Source organism: Bactrocera dorsalis, chromosome 3 (genome assembly GCF_023373825.1).
Source record: "Bactrocera dorsalis isolate Fly_Bdor chromosome 3, ASM2337382v1, whole genome shotgun sequence".
NCBI lineage: Eukaryota > Metazoa > Arthropoda > Insecta > Diptera > Tephritidae > Bactrocera > Bactrocera dorsalis.
Genome location: NC_064305.1, coordinates 47,450,183 through 47,464,283, shown reverse-complemented (window position 1 = coordinate 47,464,283; position 14,101 = coordinate 47,450,183). Strand labels below are relative to the sequence as shown.

General features: G+C 40.1%; 1 protein-coding gene across 13 annotated transcripts in view; it reads left to right on the top strand.

The window, feature by feature from the left end:
• LOC105228775 (obscurin) overlaps positions 1-14,101 on the top strand; it is a 369,554-nt gene that overhangs the window by 306,669 nt on the left and 48,784 nt on the right. The window lies entirely within an intron of this gene.

Here is a 14,101-nt window from a genome sequence, read left to right as displayed (position 1 = left end):
ACATTTTGAAAAATGGGCGTGGCCGTGCCCTCTAACTTAATGTAGATATCTCCTAAGGTACTAAAGCTACAGGAATCAAATTCGCCTAGCGCAAATATTATATTATAAGAACTGCTACCGACGGAGGGAAAATTGATGACATCGGGTGCTAACCCCGCTCACATATCCGATTTCAAACACACTTGATGTGTGACATTCTTCTGGCATTTTTATATGTTACGGTGTGAAAATGGGCGACATCGGACTACAGCCACGCTTACTTTCCTTATGGTCGTAATATAATTTTAAATTCCATTCGAAACTTTTAATTTTCAGTGTATACTTGTAGATCGAGAAGCTATTAATATAACGGGATTTTATAATTGAAATTCAGACACATGTAATTATATCCTGATAATATAATATATGCATATATCCATAATTACTTAAATTCCGTCATTGTCGTTTTGCACCTTAAGTTATTTCCCTGATTTTGATTCCTGCAAGTTGCAAGAGTATAAATTGTTCGGTTGCACAGGAACTTAGCTCTTCCTTACTTGTTGTTTCCTAGAATATACTTTGAGTACAAACTTTTTATGTTCGTGTGAAGTTTGATCTCATGCATATGACAAACAGTTTGTCTGGCGACTTTTACCATGGAACAAAAAATGTTCAGTCAAAAAATTTCCTCATGATCGTCGTCCATCTCTCAACCTCCGTTATTGCCGATAACATTAAATGGGAACACAGATTGGAAATCGTGGTATTGGCTTCAAGGAGATGGAAGGGGATCTCAACAAATCTTATGGATCGACTCCATACAATTAGGTTAGTGTTTTAAGTATGAAGCGCGTTCTTACATGAATATGACTGTTATGAGTAAAATACGCTCTTTGTTTTTCATTGGAATAATTCACATATTGGCCGATATATGCAGTACAAAGTAACACGGAAGTTCGAAATCTTTATATTCGATATATGGCGACTAAGGGAAGTATTGGTCCGATTCAACCCATTTTTGGCATACAGACATACCATTATAAAAGAAGGATTAACTCATAATTTCACAAATATGTATGTATATGTCACACATTAACCGACATTTTCGATCAAAGGTCAACTATAGGTACCAGAGTCCGGTTTATCGGTTTCCATAAGTTTTCTCATACCGTCTCGGTGGTAAAATTTAATGTCTCTGGCGTATTTAATTATTGATTTATCGCGTTTTGAGTAGTTTTTAACAGTACCGTTTTATGAGGAGTGAGCGGGGTTATCCCCCGATTTCATCCATTTTCACACGGACGATAGAAGTTCTCATAAGATTTATATTAAGCAGGTTTGGTTGTTGTAGCTTAAGTGGTTTAGAAGATAACTACATTAAACTTTTTAGAGGGCGGGGCCACGTCCACTTTTTAAAATAAAGTTTCCTACAGGTTCCCCTTACTACTGCGATACCCGTTACTGAATTACAGCTTTATATCTTAATTTAGTTATGGCACTTATTATGTTTTCGGTTAATGGCAATTTTTGGGCATGGCTGCACACAAATTTAAGATATCTCACTTTTTACGCAAGTTATAGCTTGCACCTACGGACGGATGAACGGGCAAACAGGCAGTCACCCGGATTTCAACTTGTTTTCGTCATCATCATGATTTATATATATACAAGTATAGTATACTTGTATTATATATCTAACCCTATGGATATCTATGTCCATTAGTTTTAGGTGATACGTACAACCGTTAGGTAAACAAAACTATAATAATCTGTAGCAGTTGTGAAAGTGAAGAAGTATGTGCAAACTAAACAATAAAAATACAAAAGTAATTAAAGGAAAGTGAAAGGAGATTATTGGAATATACATATATATTTAACTAAGTGGAGCTATCTACGTACGAGAGAAAAAATCCAAACATATTATATATACATAATCGTGAATAGATTACAAGCAAATTTGTTTGTTATTAATTTACATTGTGACAAAAAAGTACCCGGGAATTTTAATATAAATTCCCGGATAAATGATATTTCAAAAAATATATTTTACTAAGATTGTAGGACTGTCCTTAATTACTACCTGTCGATCTGCCAACCAGTTTGTTTACATTAGCTGTTTAAATCGGTACACCAGTAGTGCGTTGCGATAAAAATAACGAATACAAAATTTGCCTCAAATTCTGTATTTCTAACCAAATTCGTGTACGGAATCGTTGAGAATGTTGAAAAATAAAACAAAACAAAAAAAAGCGGATAAAGCTGAATATTTTGCAAAAAGTGTACCATAAACAGGTCTCTTTGGACATGCTTGATAGAGTGAACTCCGATCCTACATTCATGGAGATCATTATAACTGTCGATACTACATAGGTTTATGAGTTTAACATGCAAACAAGACAATAATCATAGAAATTTCCCCTAATTTTAACGAGCTAAAACCAAAAAAAAATATTATTGTTATTGTTTATCGAGATTCGCTGTTTAGTTGAGAACATATTTTCATGTCATTTTATAAATGTATAACTTATGCAATGACCGACATATTCGCTATAATGTTTGTTGGAATAACGAAAATCATTATATGTCGTATATGGGAGTTTGGGTAATGGGCTAGTGCACCTTGGACCATTTTTAGAGATTTTCGGCAAAATTATAACCAATATTATACGTTTAGTTAATTTTGTTAAGATATCTCACCTATCGACCATTTGGTATAACGCCAAACGGAAATTTAAAAATCTTTAGTTAGGTATATGAGAGAAAGAATATTATTAACCCGATTTTATATATTTTTGGCATAACTCTTCTTCTTCTTAATTGGCGTAGACACCGCTTACGCGATTATAGCCGAGTTAACAACCGCGCGCCAGTCGTTTCTTCTTTTCGCTACGTGGCGCCAATTGGATATTCCAAGCGAGGCCAGGTCCTTCTCCACTTGGTCCTTCCAACGGAGTGGAGGTCTTCCTCTTCCTCTGCTTCCCCCGGCGGGTACTGCGTCGAATACTTTGAGAGCTGGAGTGTTTTCATCGCTGTCTTTTAATTCGCTGAACTATGTCAATGTCGTCGTATATCTCGTACAGCTCATCGTTCCATCGAATGCGATATTCGCCGTGGCTAATGCGCAAAGAACTATAAATCTTTCGCAGAACTTTTCTCTAGAAAACGCAGAACGTCGACTCATCAGATTTTGTCATCGTCCATGCCTCTGCACCTATAGCAAGAAGGGAATAACGAGTGACTTATAGAGTTTGGTTTTTGTCTGTCGAGAGAGGACTTTGCTTCTCAATTGCCTACTCAGTCCGAAGTAGCACCTGTTGGCAAGAGTTATCCTGCGTTGGATTTCTAGGCTGACATTGTTGGTGGTGTTTACGCTGGTTCCAAGATAGACGAAATTATCTACAACTTCAAAGTTATGACTGTCAACAGTGACGTGAGTGCCAAGTCGCGAGTGCGACGACTGTTTGTTTGATGACAGGAGATATTTCGTCGTGCCCTCGTTCACTGCCAGACCCATTCGTTTTGCTTCCTTGTCCAGCCTGGAGAAAGCAGAACTAACGGCGCGGGTGTTGAGGCCGATGATATCAATATCATCGGCATACGCCAGCAGCTGTACACTCTTATAAAAGATTGTACCTGCTCGATTAATTCAGACATCGCGGCATAAAGGCAGCTCCTTTTCGTGCTGTCGAAAGCAGCTTTGAAATCGACGAAGAGGTGGTGTGTGTCGATTCTCCTTTCACGGGTCTTTTCCAAGATTTGGCGCATGATGAATATCTGGTCGGCTATTGATTTGCCAGGTCTAAAGCCACACTGATAAGGTCCAATCAGTTCGTTGACGGTGGGCTTTAATCTTTCACACAATACGCTCGATAGAACCTTATATGCGATGTTGAGGAGGCTAATCTCACGGTAGTTCGCGCAGATTGTGGGGTCTCCTTTTTTATGGATTGGGCATTGCACATTCAAATTCCAATCGTGGGGCATGCTTTCGTCCGACCATATTTTACAATGAAGCTGATGCATGCTCCTTATCAGTTCTTCGCTCGGCCGGCAATCCGTCGGCTCCTGCCTCTTTGTTGTTCTTCAGGCGGGCAATTGCTATTCGAACTTCTTCATGGTCGGGTAATGGAACGTCTGCTCCATCGTCATCGATTGGGGAATCGGGTTCGCCTTCTCCTGGTGTTATGCGTTCACTGCCATTCAGCAGGCTGGAGAAGTGTTCCCTCCATAATCTAAGTATGCTCTGGGCATCGGTGGTTAGATCACCTTTGGGGATTCTACAGGAGTATGCTCCGGTCTTGAAACCTTCTGTAAGCCGCCGCATTTTTTCGTAGAATTTTCGAGCGTTACCCCTGTCGGCCAGCTTATCGAGCTGTTCGTACTCACGCATTTCGGCCTCTTTCTTCTTCTGTCTGCAAATGTGTCTCGCTCCCCTCTCTTGATATCTATCCCATCCCGCACGTGTTGTGGTCGATCGTAACGTTGCGAGGTAGGCATCCTGTTTTCTCTCCGCTGCGACACGGCACTCCTCGTCGTACCAGCTGTTCTTTTGCACTTTCCGAAAACCAACGGTTTCGGTTGCAGCTGTACGTAAGGAGTTTGAAATGCCGTCCCACAGTTCCCTTATACCGAATTGTTGATGAGTGCTCTTAGAGAGCAGGAGTGCAAGCCGAGTAGAAAAACGTTCGGCTGTCTGTTGTGATTGCAGCTTCTCGACGTCGAACCTTCCTTGTGTTTGTTGGCGTGCGTTTTTTGCTGTACAGAGGTGGGTGCGAATTTTGGCTGCAACAATATAGTGGTCCGAGTCGATGTTAGGACCTCGGAGCGCACGCACATCTAAAACACTGGAGACGTGTCTTCCGTCTATCACAACATGATCGATCTGGTTGGTGGTTTTTCGATCCGGAGACAGCCAGGTAGCTTGATGTATCTTCTTATGCTGGAATCTAGTACTATAGATAACCATATTTCGGGCCCCGGCGAAGTCGATCAGCCTCAACCCATTTGGGGATGTTTCGTCGTGGAGGCTGAATTTACCGACCGTAGTGCCAAAGATGCCTTCTTTGCCCACCCTGGCGTTAAAGTCGCCAAGCACGATTTTGACATCGTGGCGGGGGCATCTCTCATAAGTGCGCTCCAAACACTCATAAAAGGCATCTTTGGTCACATCGTCCTTCTCTTCCGTCGGGGCGTGGGCGCAAATCAGCGATATGTTGAAGAACCTCGCTTTGATGCGGATTGTGGCTAGACGTTCATTCACCGCAGTGAATGATAGTAGTCGGCGACGGAGTCTCTCTCCCACCATGAATCCAACACCAAACTTGCGCTCCTTCATATGGTCACTGTAGTAAATGTCACAAGGACCTACTTGTCTCTGTCCTTGTCCCGTCCATCGCATTTCTTGGACGGCGGTGATGTCAGCCTTTATTTTCACGAGGACATCAACCAGCTGGGCAGCGGCACCTTCCCAATTAAGGGACCGGACATTCCAGGTGCATGCCCTCAATTCGTAGTCCTTATTTCGTTTGCCATGGTCGTCATCAAAAGGGGGGTCACTCATCCGAGGCTTGTTGTTCCTTTTCATTGGGGGTGTTTTTTTACGTGGCGGGTCCCAAACCCAGCGCACAACCCTATGCAGGGGATGTTTCGCCTTCTCACGTTAGCTCGCCTTCAAACGGATGTTCTTAGGCTACCCAGAGGATACTTGGTCAAAGACCGGAAGTCGTGAGCTGCTTGAGTCATATGCAAAAGAATCGTTTCTGGCCACTCCCAAGTGAATGGCGATCAGAGATCTTTCCTCACTTGCGTGAACTTCTACACATGACTCCATCCTCCATCCATTTTGGCATAACTACATATTATTAAAAGAAAGAGATACTCTCTAAGCATTGGCAAAAGGCTTTAAACCGAAAGCTTGCAGATCCTTATTTAAACACCCCCGCTCAAATAGTTATTCTATTAGTTATCGACCTCATAGCCCAATATTGCTTGAAGGTGCTGAAAAAAGGTCAAATATCCTTCTACGAGTAGCTTAAAACATTTTCCTTCGTTGGATACCAAGTGGGCATCTTATAGATATAATGTTGGAACCTAAAATTGACGAAGATTATACTTAATTCACAATTTAGGAAATTTTTGGAGTTTAAGTTTTTTTAAAGGAGCACTCATTCTGGCCATATCTGAGCCAAGCGCGGGTCGCTATCCTTAATAAGCCCATAATTAAGAAATTGAAACTATCACCAATAATACAGAAAAGGCGGATAATAAAAAATCTGCATGAAAATTCCGGCATTAAAATGCATCAAATGCTCCTAAAGACAAAATTGATTCCCACGTATGCAAGTAATTATGTACACGTGTATGTATGTACATTAGGGTGTGCCATTCTGAGGCAACCTTTTTTTTCAACTGAAAAACAAGCTCAAAACTTTCGAAAATGTGTAAAAAAAAGTCACTCAAAAGATGAGCTCTTAATATTAATATTAAGAGGTGCCTATTTCAAATTTTTTGTTTTTCATATAAATTACATGGAAAAAAAATCATTTTTTTTTCTTTCATTGTATTATTGGGAAAAAATATGAAACCAAACGAAAAACGGTAATTAATATGGGGATTACTAAAGTGACCACCACCCACACTCCCCGTCAGGACATTAAACACAACACTTAAACGTTCAATCAGTGTTTATTATATGAACAAAGTCTCGAATATATGTAGTTCTTAAAATTATATGAACAAAGTCTTGAATATAGTTTTTTAAAAATAGATGTAGTACACACATGCGCACTAGCATGAACGTTTTCGCGGACAACGACTCGGCACGACTTACAGTTCACGGCAACTCAAACTCAACTGACTTTTGCTGGTTTGTCTTGTTCGTGTTTCGTCAAAAGTTCGTCCAGTTAAAGGGTTGCGTTGCGTCATTATGTTCTTTTGTCAGCGTTGTATTGTTGACCACTTCTAGTCCGGTGTTCGGATCCCACATTCGGCCCTCCTGACTTATCATTCGGCTCGAATGATGGGCTGTTATATAATTCCGTTGGTCGCTCCCACCGCTTCATATATTCAGCAACAGTCGATGTTTGTCTAGGACCCTCATGATCGCCAACCTTTCGCACCTCGTATCTAGCGTGCGGTAACACTTTCGTAACTTTGTATGGACCTAAATACTTCGGCTTCAACTTAAGCCCTACACCATACTGAGTCCGCTTTATTGCTACTAAGTCATTCACATGGTACTTGGGCTCTTGTTTCCGCTTCCCATTAAAGTTACGATTTTCTTGCTGGATTTTACTAATATTTTCTTGCGCCTCTTTGCGCAGGGATTCTCTTTCCTGATCAAACTCTACCATAGCTTCTTCGTCTAAGAACTCTTTCAAATCTGGTGCCACACTCAGTCTCATTTCAATACCTGTCAACAATCTAAAAGGTGAGACTTTCGTACTCCTAGGTGGGGTATTGTTAATCGCTTGCTGCACTCTATCTAACTGTTTGTACCACTGGGCTGGATTCTCTACACATAACTTAGATAACATTGGTATCACGATTTTGTGGATACGCTCCACCTGGCCATTACCCCTCGGAACTCCTGTAGCTATCATTAAATGTTGTATACCCTCGCCCTCACAATATTCAGAAAACAAATGTGACGTAAATGCAGCGCCTCGATCAGTTATTATGCGTCTTGGATTCCCAAAGACTGCTGCCTGTCGCTTCAGCTTATCTACAACACCATCTGCTGCAGTGGTTCGCGTTGGGTATAGCCACACAAACTTAGAAAACGCATCGACGACAACGAAGATATAATTGTACCACTTATTTGTTTCTGTCATCGGCCCTACATGATCGACATGATACGTCCCTAAAGGCCTATCCTCTTTGCTTATTGGCGTTAAAAATCCTTCTTTTTTCCCCGACTTGTTCTCAGTAATAATGCAAGCTACGCAACTTTTTACTATACTTGATGCTTTAGCTAACAACTGTGGTATATAAAATGATCTCTCGACTACGTCTTTGGTTCTCTTTGGTCAGAAATGACCTTGATTATGTCCAATTTTTATTATCTCGTCTTCCATCGACACAGGTACAACTATCAATTCCTTAATGGGATCTTTATAGAGCACCCCGTGTTTCACGAAAAAGTCTTCATAACTGTCCTTTTCCAGGACTTTAACAACCGCTTTCACCCAAGGGTCCATTAACTGCGCTTGACGCAATCTGTGCTGTAGGGAGTCCTCTAACATCAAACAACAAACTCGGCTCAACGCGTCTACATGCCTCATCTTACTTCCGCTTCTGTGTTCTATCTGATAGTTGAAATCTTGTAAAAATAACGCCCATCGGGAAACTCTTAAGGGAATGTCCCTTTTCCGCATCGTCATAGCGAACGCGTTACAATCTGTTGTCTTGCGGCTCATATACTGTATGGGGTGGAAAAGTTGATCGTCAGAGTCCTTTTGAAGAAGAACACCCCCATATCCGTGCATGGATGCATCCGTATGCACCTCTGTCAACGCTTTTGGGTTATACAACCGCAAAACGGGAGCATTCACTAGTGCTGCTTTAAGCTGTTGAAAAGCTGCTAACTGTTCGGCACCAAGTACAAACTGAGCATCTTTACGTAAAAGATCTGATAGAGATTTTGCAATCATTGCATAACTCTCAATGAATTGCCGAAAATAAGAGGTCAACCCAAGGAAACGCTGTACTGCCTTCGGATCACGGGGTATAGGAAAATTTTCAACCGCCCTAGTCTTAGCTTCTGACGGTTTTATAGTACCATCTTCTAATATATACCCCAAAAAATCTACTTTCCTCTTGAGAAATTGACATTTACTCCACTTTATTCGCAAGTTACACTCGGCTGCTCTAGCCAACACACGCTCGAGCTTATGGATTCCCTCATCTATGTATGTCCTTAGCGGGTATTACAAGGTCATCCATGTAAGCAATAACCGTCCCCTCTTCCACCAAGTCCCTCAAAACCGCAAAAATATATTTAGAAAACACAGCAGGCGAGTTCGATATCCCAAAGGGTACATACCGAAACTCATAATGCCCGTTATGAGTCACAAACGCAGTGTACTTCCTGGAATTTACCTCCACAAGTACATGAAAGAACCCGTTTGCCAAATCTAAGGTCGTGAAGACCTTCGCTCCTTGCAGCCTCTCAATCACATCATCTAATAATGGCATTGGAAAGTGGTCCCTCATTATCTTGCTGTTTATACGCCTATAGTCACAGCAGAGACGTTTTGTTCCGTCCTTTTTGGCAACAAGTACAATGGGCGACGCGTACTCTGATGTACTCGATTGGATAATTCCCTCCTGAAGCCACTTCCCTACTTGTTCTTCTACCACTTCCTTGTCCGCGTATGATATACGTCTAGGCCCTTCGTAAACGGGATAATCGTTGGTCAACATAATTATCATTTCAACAGGTGACTCCTTGCTTTTTATTGGGGCATAATTTTTAATCAAGGATTCTACTACGTTTGCTTCTGACAATTGAAGGTGGGATAAGTCTATATCAGGCTCTCTAGCCTCTTCAACTACGGCCACAGCGCACAACTCTTTAAATTCTGCCTCAATATCTCCATACCATTCTTCAGTCTCATTCGAATCTAAGTAACTTTTGGCCACAACTGTACCCAACCCCTTTTCCACTATCTGATTTGCTTCAGACTTCTCAACTTTTGCCCTGAACTCAACCGAACCTTCTGACACAACCAAGTCAACCAACTTTAATACACTGACACCAATTACTGCTGAGTATCGCATGTCACATTCTCTAGTCACATGAAACGTGATATTAAGTTCCATACCATCGACAACTACCAGAATTTTGAAGCTACCTAGTGTCGTTAATTTAGCGTTTCCGACACCTACCATGTGTCGTTTGTCATTGCTCAATTCGATGCTGTCATCTAACAACAACAAAATATCGCGGCGAATTAAGCAAAGGTCACATCCGGTATCGATTAACGCGGAAAATGTTGTACCCCCTAAGGTTATATCCTTAAAAATGCATCCTCCGGTTTCATCGACCTGCTTCCTTTGGATACTTAATGTATTCACATTGCCTTTCTCTCTTTTAACCTCAACCTGTTGCTGTTGACAATCTATAGCGCGATGTCCTGGCTGACCACATTTGAAACATTTAATTTGATTTTGACGACAATCTTTTGCGATGTGCGAGGCATCTCCGCACTTGAAACAACGTCTTATATTATCTTTCTTGTTCTCCAGATTAGTAAACGATTTGCTCCCTTCACCTGATCGACCTGAACCTGAACTATTTACCTGCTGCCGACCTGCTCGCACTTTTTCATATACACTAAGCTGCATCTTAAGCCTTCTGACACAACCAAGTCAACCAACTTTAATACACTGACACCAATTACTGCTGAGTATCGCATGTCACATTCTCTAGTCACATGAAACGTGATATTAAGTTCCATACCATCGACAACTACCAGAATTTTGAAGCTACCTAGTGTCGTTAATTTAGCGTTTCCGACACCTACCATGTGTCGTTTGTCATTGCTCAATTCGATGCTGTCATCTAACAACAACAAAATATCGCGGCGAATTAAGCAAAGGTCACATCCGGTATCGATTAACGCGGAAAATGTTGTACCCCCTAAGGTTATATCCTTAAAAATGCATCCTCCGGTTTCATCGACCTGCTTCCTTTGGATACTTAATGTATTCACATTGCCTTTCTCTCTTTTAACCTCAACCTGTTGCTGTTGACAATCTATAGCGCGATGTCCTGGCTGACCACATTTGAAACATTTAATTTGATTTTGACGACAATCTTTTGCGATGTGCGAGGCATCTCCGCACTTGAAACAACGTCTTATATTATCTTTCTTGTTCTCCAGATTAGTAAACGATTTGCTCCCTTCACCTGATCGACCTGAACCTGAACTATTTACCTGCTGCCGACCTGCTCGCACTTTTTCATATACACTAAGCTGCATCTTAAGCTCTTCAACTGTCTTGGCCTGATATAAGTTACTTTTGTTGGCATTGGAGTCGGGAATGCCCTCGATAAAATATGTCACTAAGCTCAACTCATCTAATGTTATCGGCTTTCCAATTTCCATGAGAACGTATAGATATTCGCGGTAACCCTCATTTGGACGCTTGCGGCGATTTCTAAGCATGCGATGCACTTCAATAGATGAAACAATAATGCCAAATTCTGACTTTAATGCCTGCTTTAATGAATTCCAATCTGTAATACCACGTTGGCTCTGCACAAAAATTTTAGCCGCTCCCTTCAGCAACTGTTTAGCATATATAAATTTTTGTAAATTGTTCCAGTGAACCGCAGTGGCGTTTTCCTCAAACTCTTCTAACCACTCCTCTACACCCGGAGAGCTAGAACCATTAAACATTGACAAAGAGTCTTCAATGTCACGCAGTGTGAACGTTGCACGTTCATTCGTCGGACCCTGATTCACACTTGGCGGGGAGGAACCAACATCTTCATACTAAGAAACATATTCATCTTCATCACCGTCAGCAGTTAGACCGAAATGCTGAAGCAGTCTGTCTTGCAAAACTATCTTACGTCCTGTAGTCACCAATCCCAATTCAGTCAGTTTTTGTTTCAACCCACTCACATTCAAAATTAAAATTTCACGCCGTTCCATGGTATTCAGTCGTTGTCAGCGATAACAATAAAAATATTAATTTTACACAGTTATAAAATATAATGTTAAACAAGTATGTTCTGAAAATGTTAGAGCATTTAAAAAAAATTAGTGTGCTTTCGTTTTCTCTTAAAGCTAACAATGGTATAAAATTATACTTTAAATTCAAATTGTTTCACTATTTTGTATCAAATTCTTCACTTAGTTTTAACAACTGCAATTCATAAAAATCTTAAAATTTCACATCAATTGAATTATGTATTCATCAAAATAATGTTTTTTATTTAATTCTACAATTTCAACTCAACTTAACTCTTTATTTTAATTTCTCTTGTATTAACTTGAGGAATTATGACAATTTAATTATTGTTTAAATGTAAATACAAAAATGTTGAAATTAACACGTCTGGCAATTCGGTTGCATATTATCAATTCTTTAGTTACTACTTTCTACTTATCTGCTTCCCGCAACTCGACGAAATTCTCTCAACTTTGCTGCTCTTCTTATATCGACGCTCTCCTCTCCAGCTACTGCCACGCAATCGTGTCGTAAACCCAAAGTAACGAAATGTCACCGCCTCCAGCAATATTTTCAAAACACAGTATGTTTGTGCTATACAGCCACCGCCACACAAACTCTCTGCACACAAGCCTTTTGTACAGAATTCACGCAACTCGTAAACTCGCTGCAGCAAAACGCTTCTATTTCGCACTTACAGCCACCGCCGTGCAAAATCTCCTCTAATACAATTGAATGGAACTTGTTACATTGCCTCTCTCATTTATGTTGCGATCGCTGCTACACAAGTGTACTGCTCTTATTCGTTCGCTGTCTCGTTACTGCTCAGCCTCTGCCGATGTCATTTACATGCATCTCCCGTTGCTAGTGTCGGTGTCGATTCGTCGCTGATTTCAAATTTTAGCCGTTCGTTACGCGTCATGTACAATCTCAGCGTTATGTACAAATTTAGCGTTATGTACAACTTGGCGTTATGTACAACTTGGTGTTATGTACAACTTGGCGTTATGTACAACTTGGCGTTATATACCCACTTTACGAAACGAATTTTTGCAGATTTGTAAATTTTTTCTGTGCTGCTTATTGATATTTTAAAGAATATTCAATTTAAGCGTTTTAGATGCGCGTAATGTTTTATTGCACTGCTCGACAATTTTTCCTTTACCCGGCTTATTTTACTGTAAGCGTCACTTTTCACGTACCGATTCGATCTCACACCTGACACCACTTATGGGGATTACTAAAGTGACCACCACCCACACTCCCCGTCAGGACATTAAACACAACACTTAAACGTTCAATCAGTGTTTATTATATGAACAAAATCTCGAATATATGTAGTTCTTAAAATTATATGAACAAAGTCTTGAATATAGTTTTTTAAAAATAGATGTAGTACACACATGCGCACTAGCATGAACGTTTTCGCGGATAACGACTCGGCACGACTTACAGTTCACGGCAGGGATAAAGGGTTGTTAAACTTATTCCAGTGTGAGAGCGCCTCAAAATAAGCGTTTTTTATAACATTTTCCATTATGGCCAGATCGAACAAAATAAGAATTTTTGGGCATTTTAAATTAAAACACCCAACATTTGGTACGAATAAAAATTACTATGTAGTGGTTATTTATTATATGGAGAAACTATTTAAATCTTTTTAATGTATATTACAAGTACTGAATTTTGACCTTTCAATACCCAATAAAAGAATTTAATCCTGTTAGCTCTCAATCATTAAATGTTTTTAATCATTGTCCATTGAAAACAATACTATGATGCCTCAAATTACAAAACCTTTCATCAAATACCTTTAAATTTCACAAATTTATTTAATTTTCATTGTTTTTCATTTTTATAAGTGGTCTTAAACGATGCAACAAATCCCTCCGTTTACATATTTTTTTGGTAAGATTTCAATCTGGCCATCGCTCGTTTCCAATTGATAAACGTCAAAACCTACTGAACTCGATTAGCTGTCAAAGTTCAGTAGGTTTTGACGTTTAACAATTGTTCTCTCATTTCCAGTGAGAGAGGAGTTAAACATCTCTTTATCTCTGGTTCACGGCAACTCAAACTCAACTGACTTTTGCTGGGTTGTCTTGTTCGTTCCAGTTAAAGGGTTGCGTTGCGTCATTATGTTCTTTTGTCAGCGTTGTATTGTTGACCACTTCTAGTCCGGTGTTCGGATCCCACATTAATACAAATATATTTGGAAAATGGAAGGTAGAAATACGTTGCTGTTTTGTATTTTTGTGTCGATAACCTTGGCGATAATGACTGGACTATTTACCGTTATTTCTAAAACCGTTAGCCTACGCACGTGTTTGTTTTAGTATTTGCGGTATTTTCGTTTGAGTAAGTTGTGAAAATAAGTAAAGTTGAAATTGGTGTTGTCAACAGAAAATAAAGCAGAAATAGTAGCTTTATTAAAAATAAA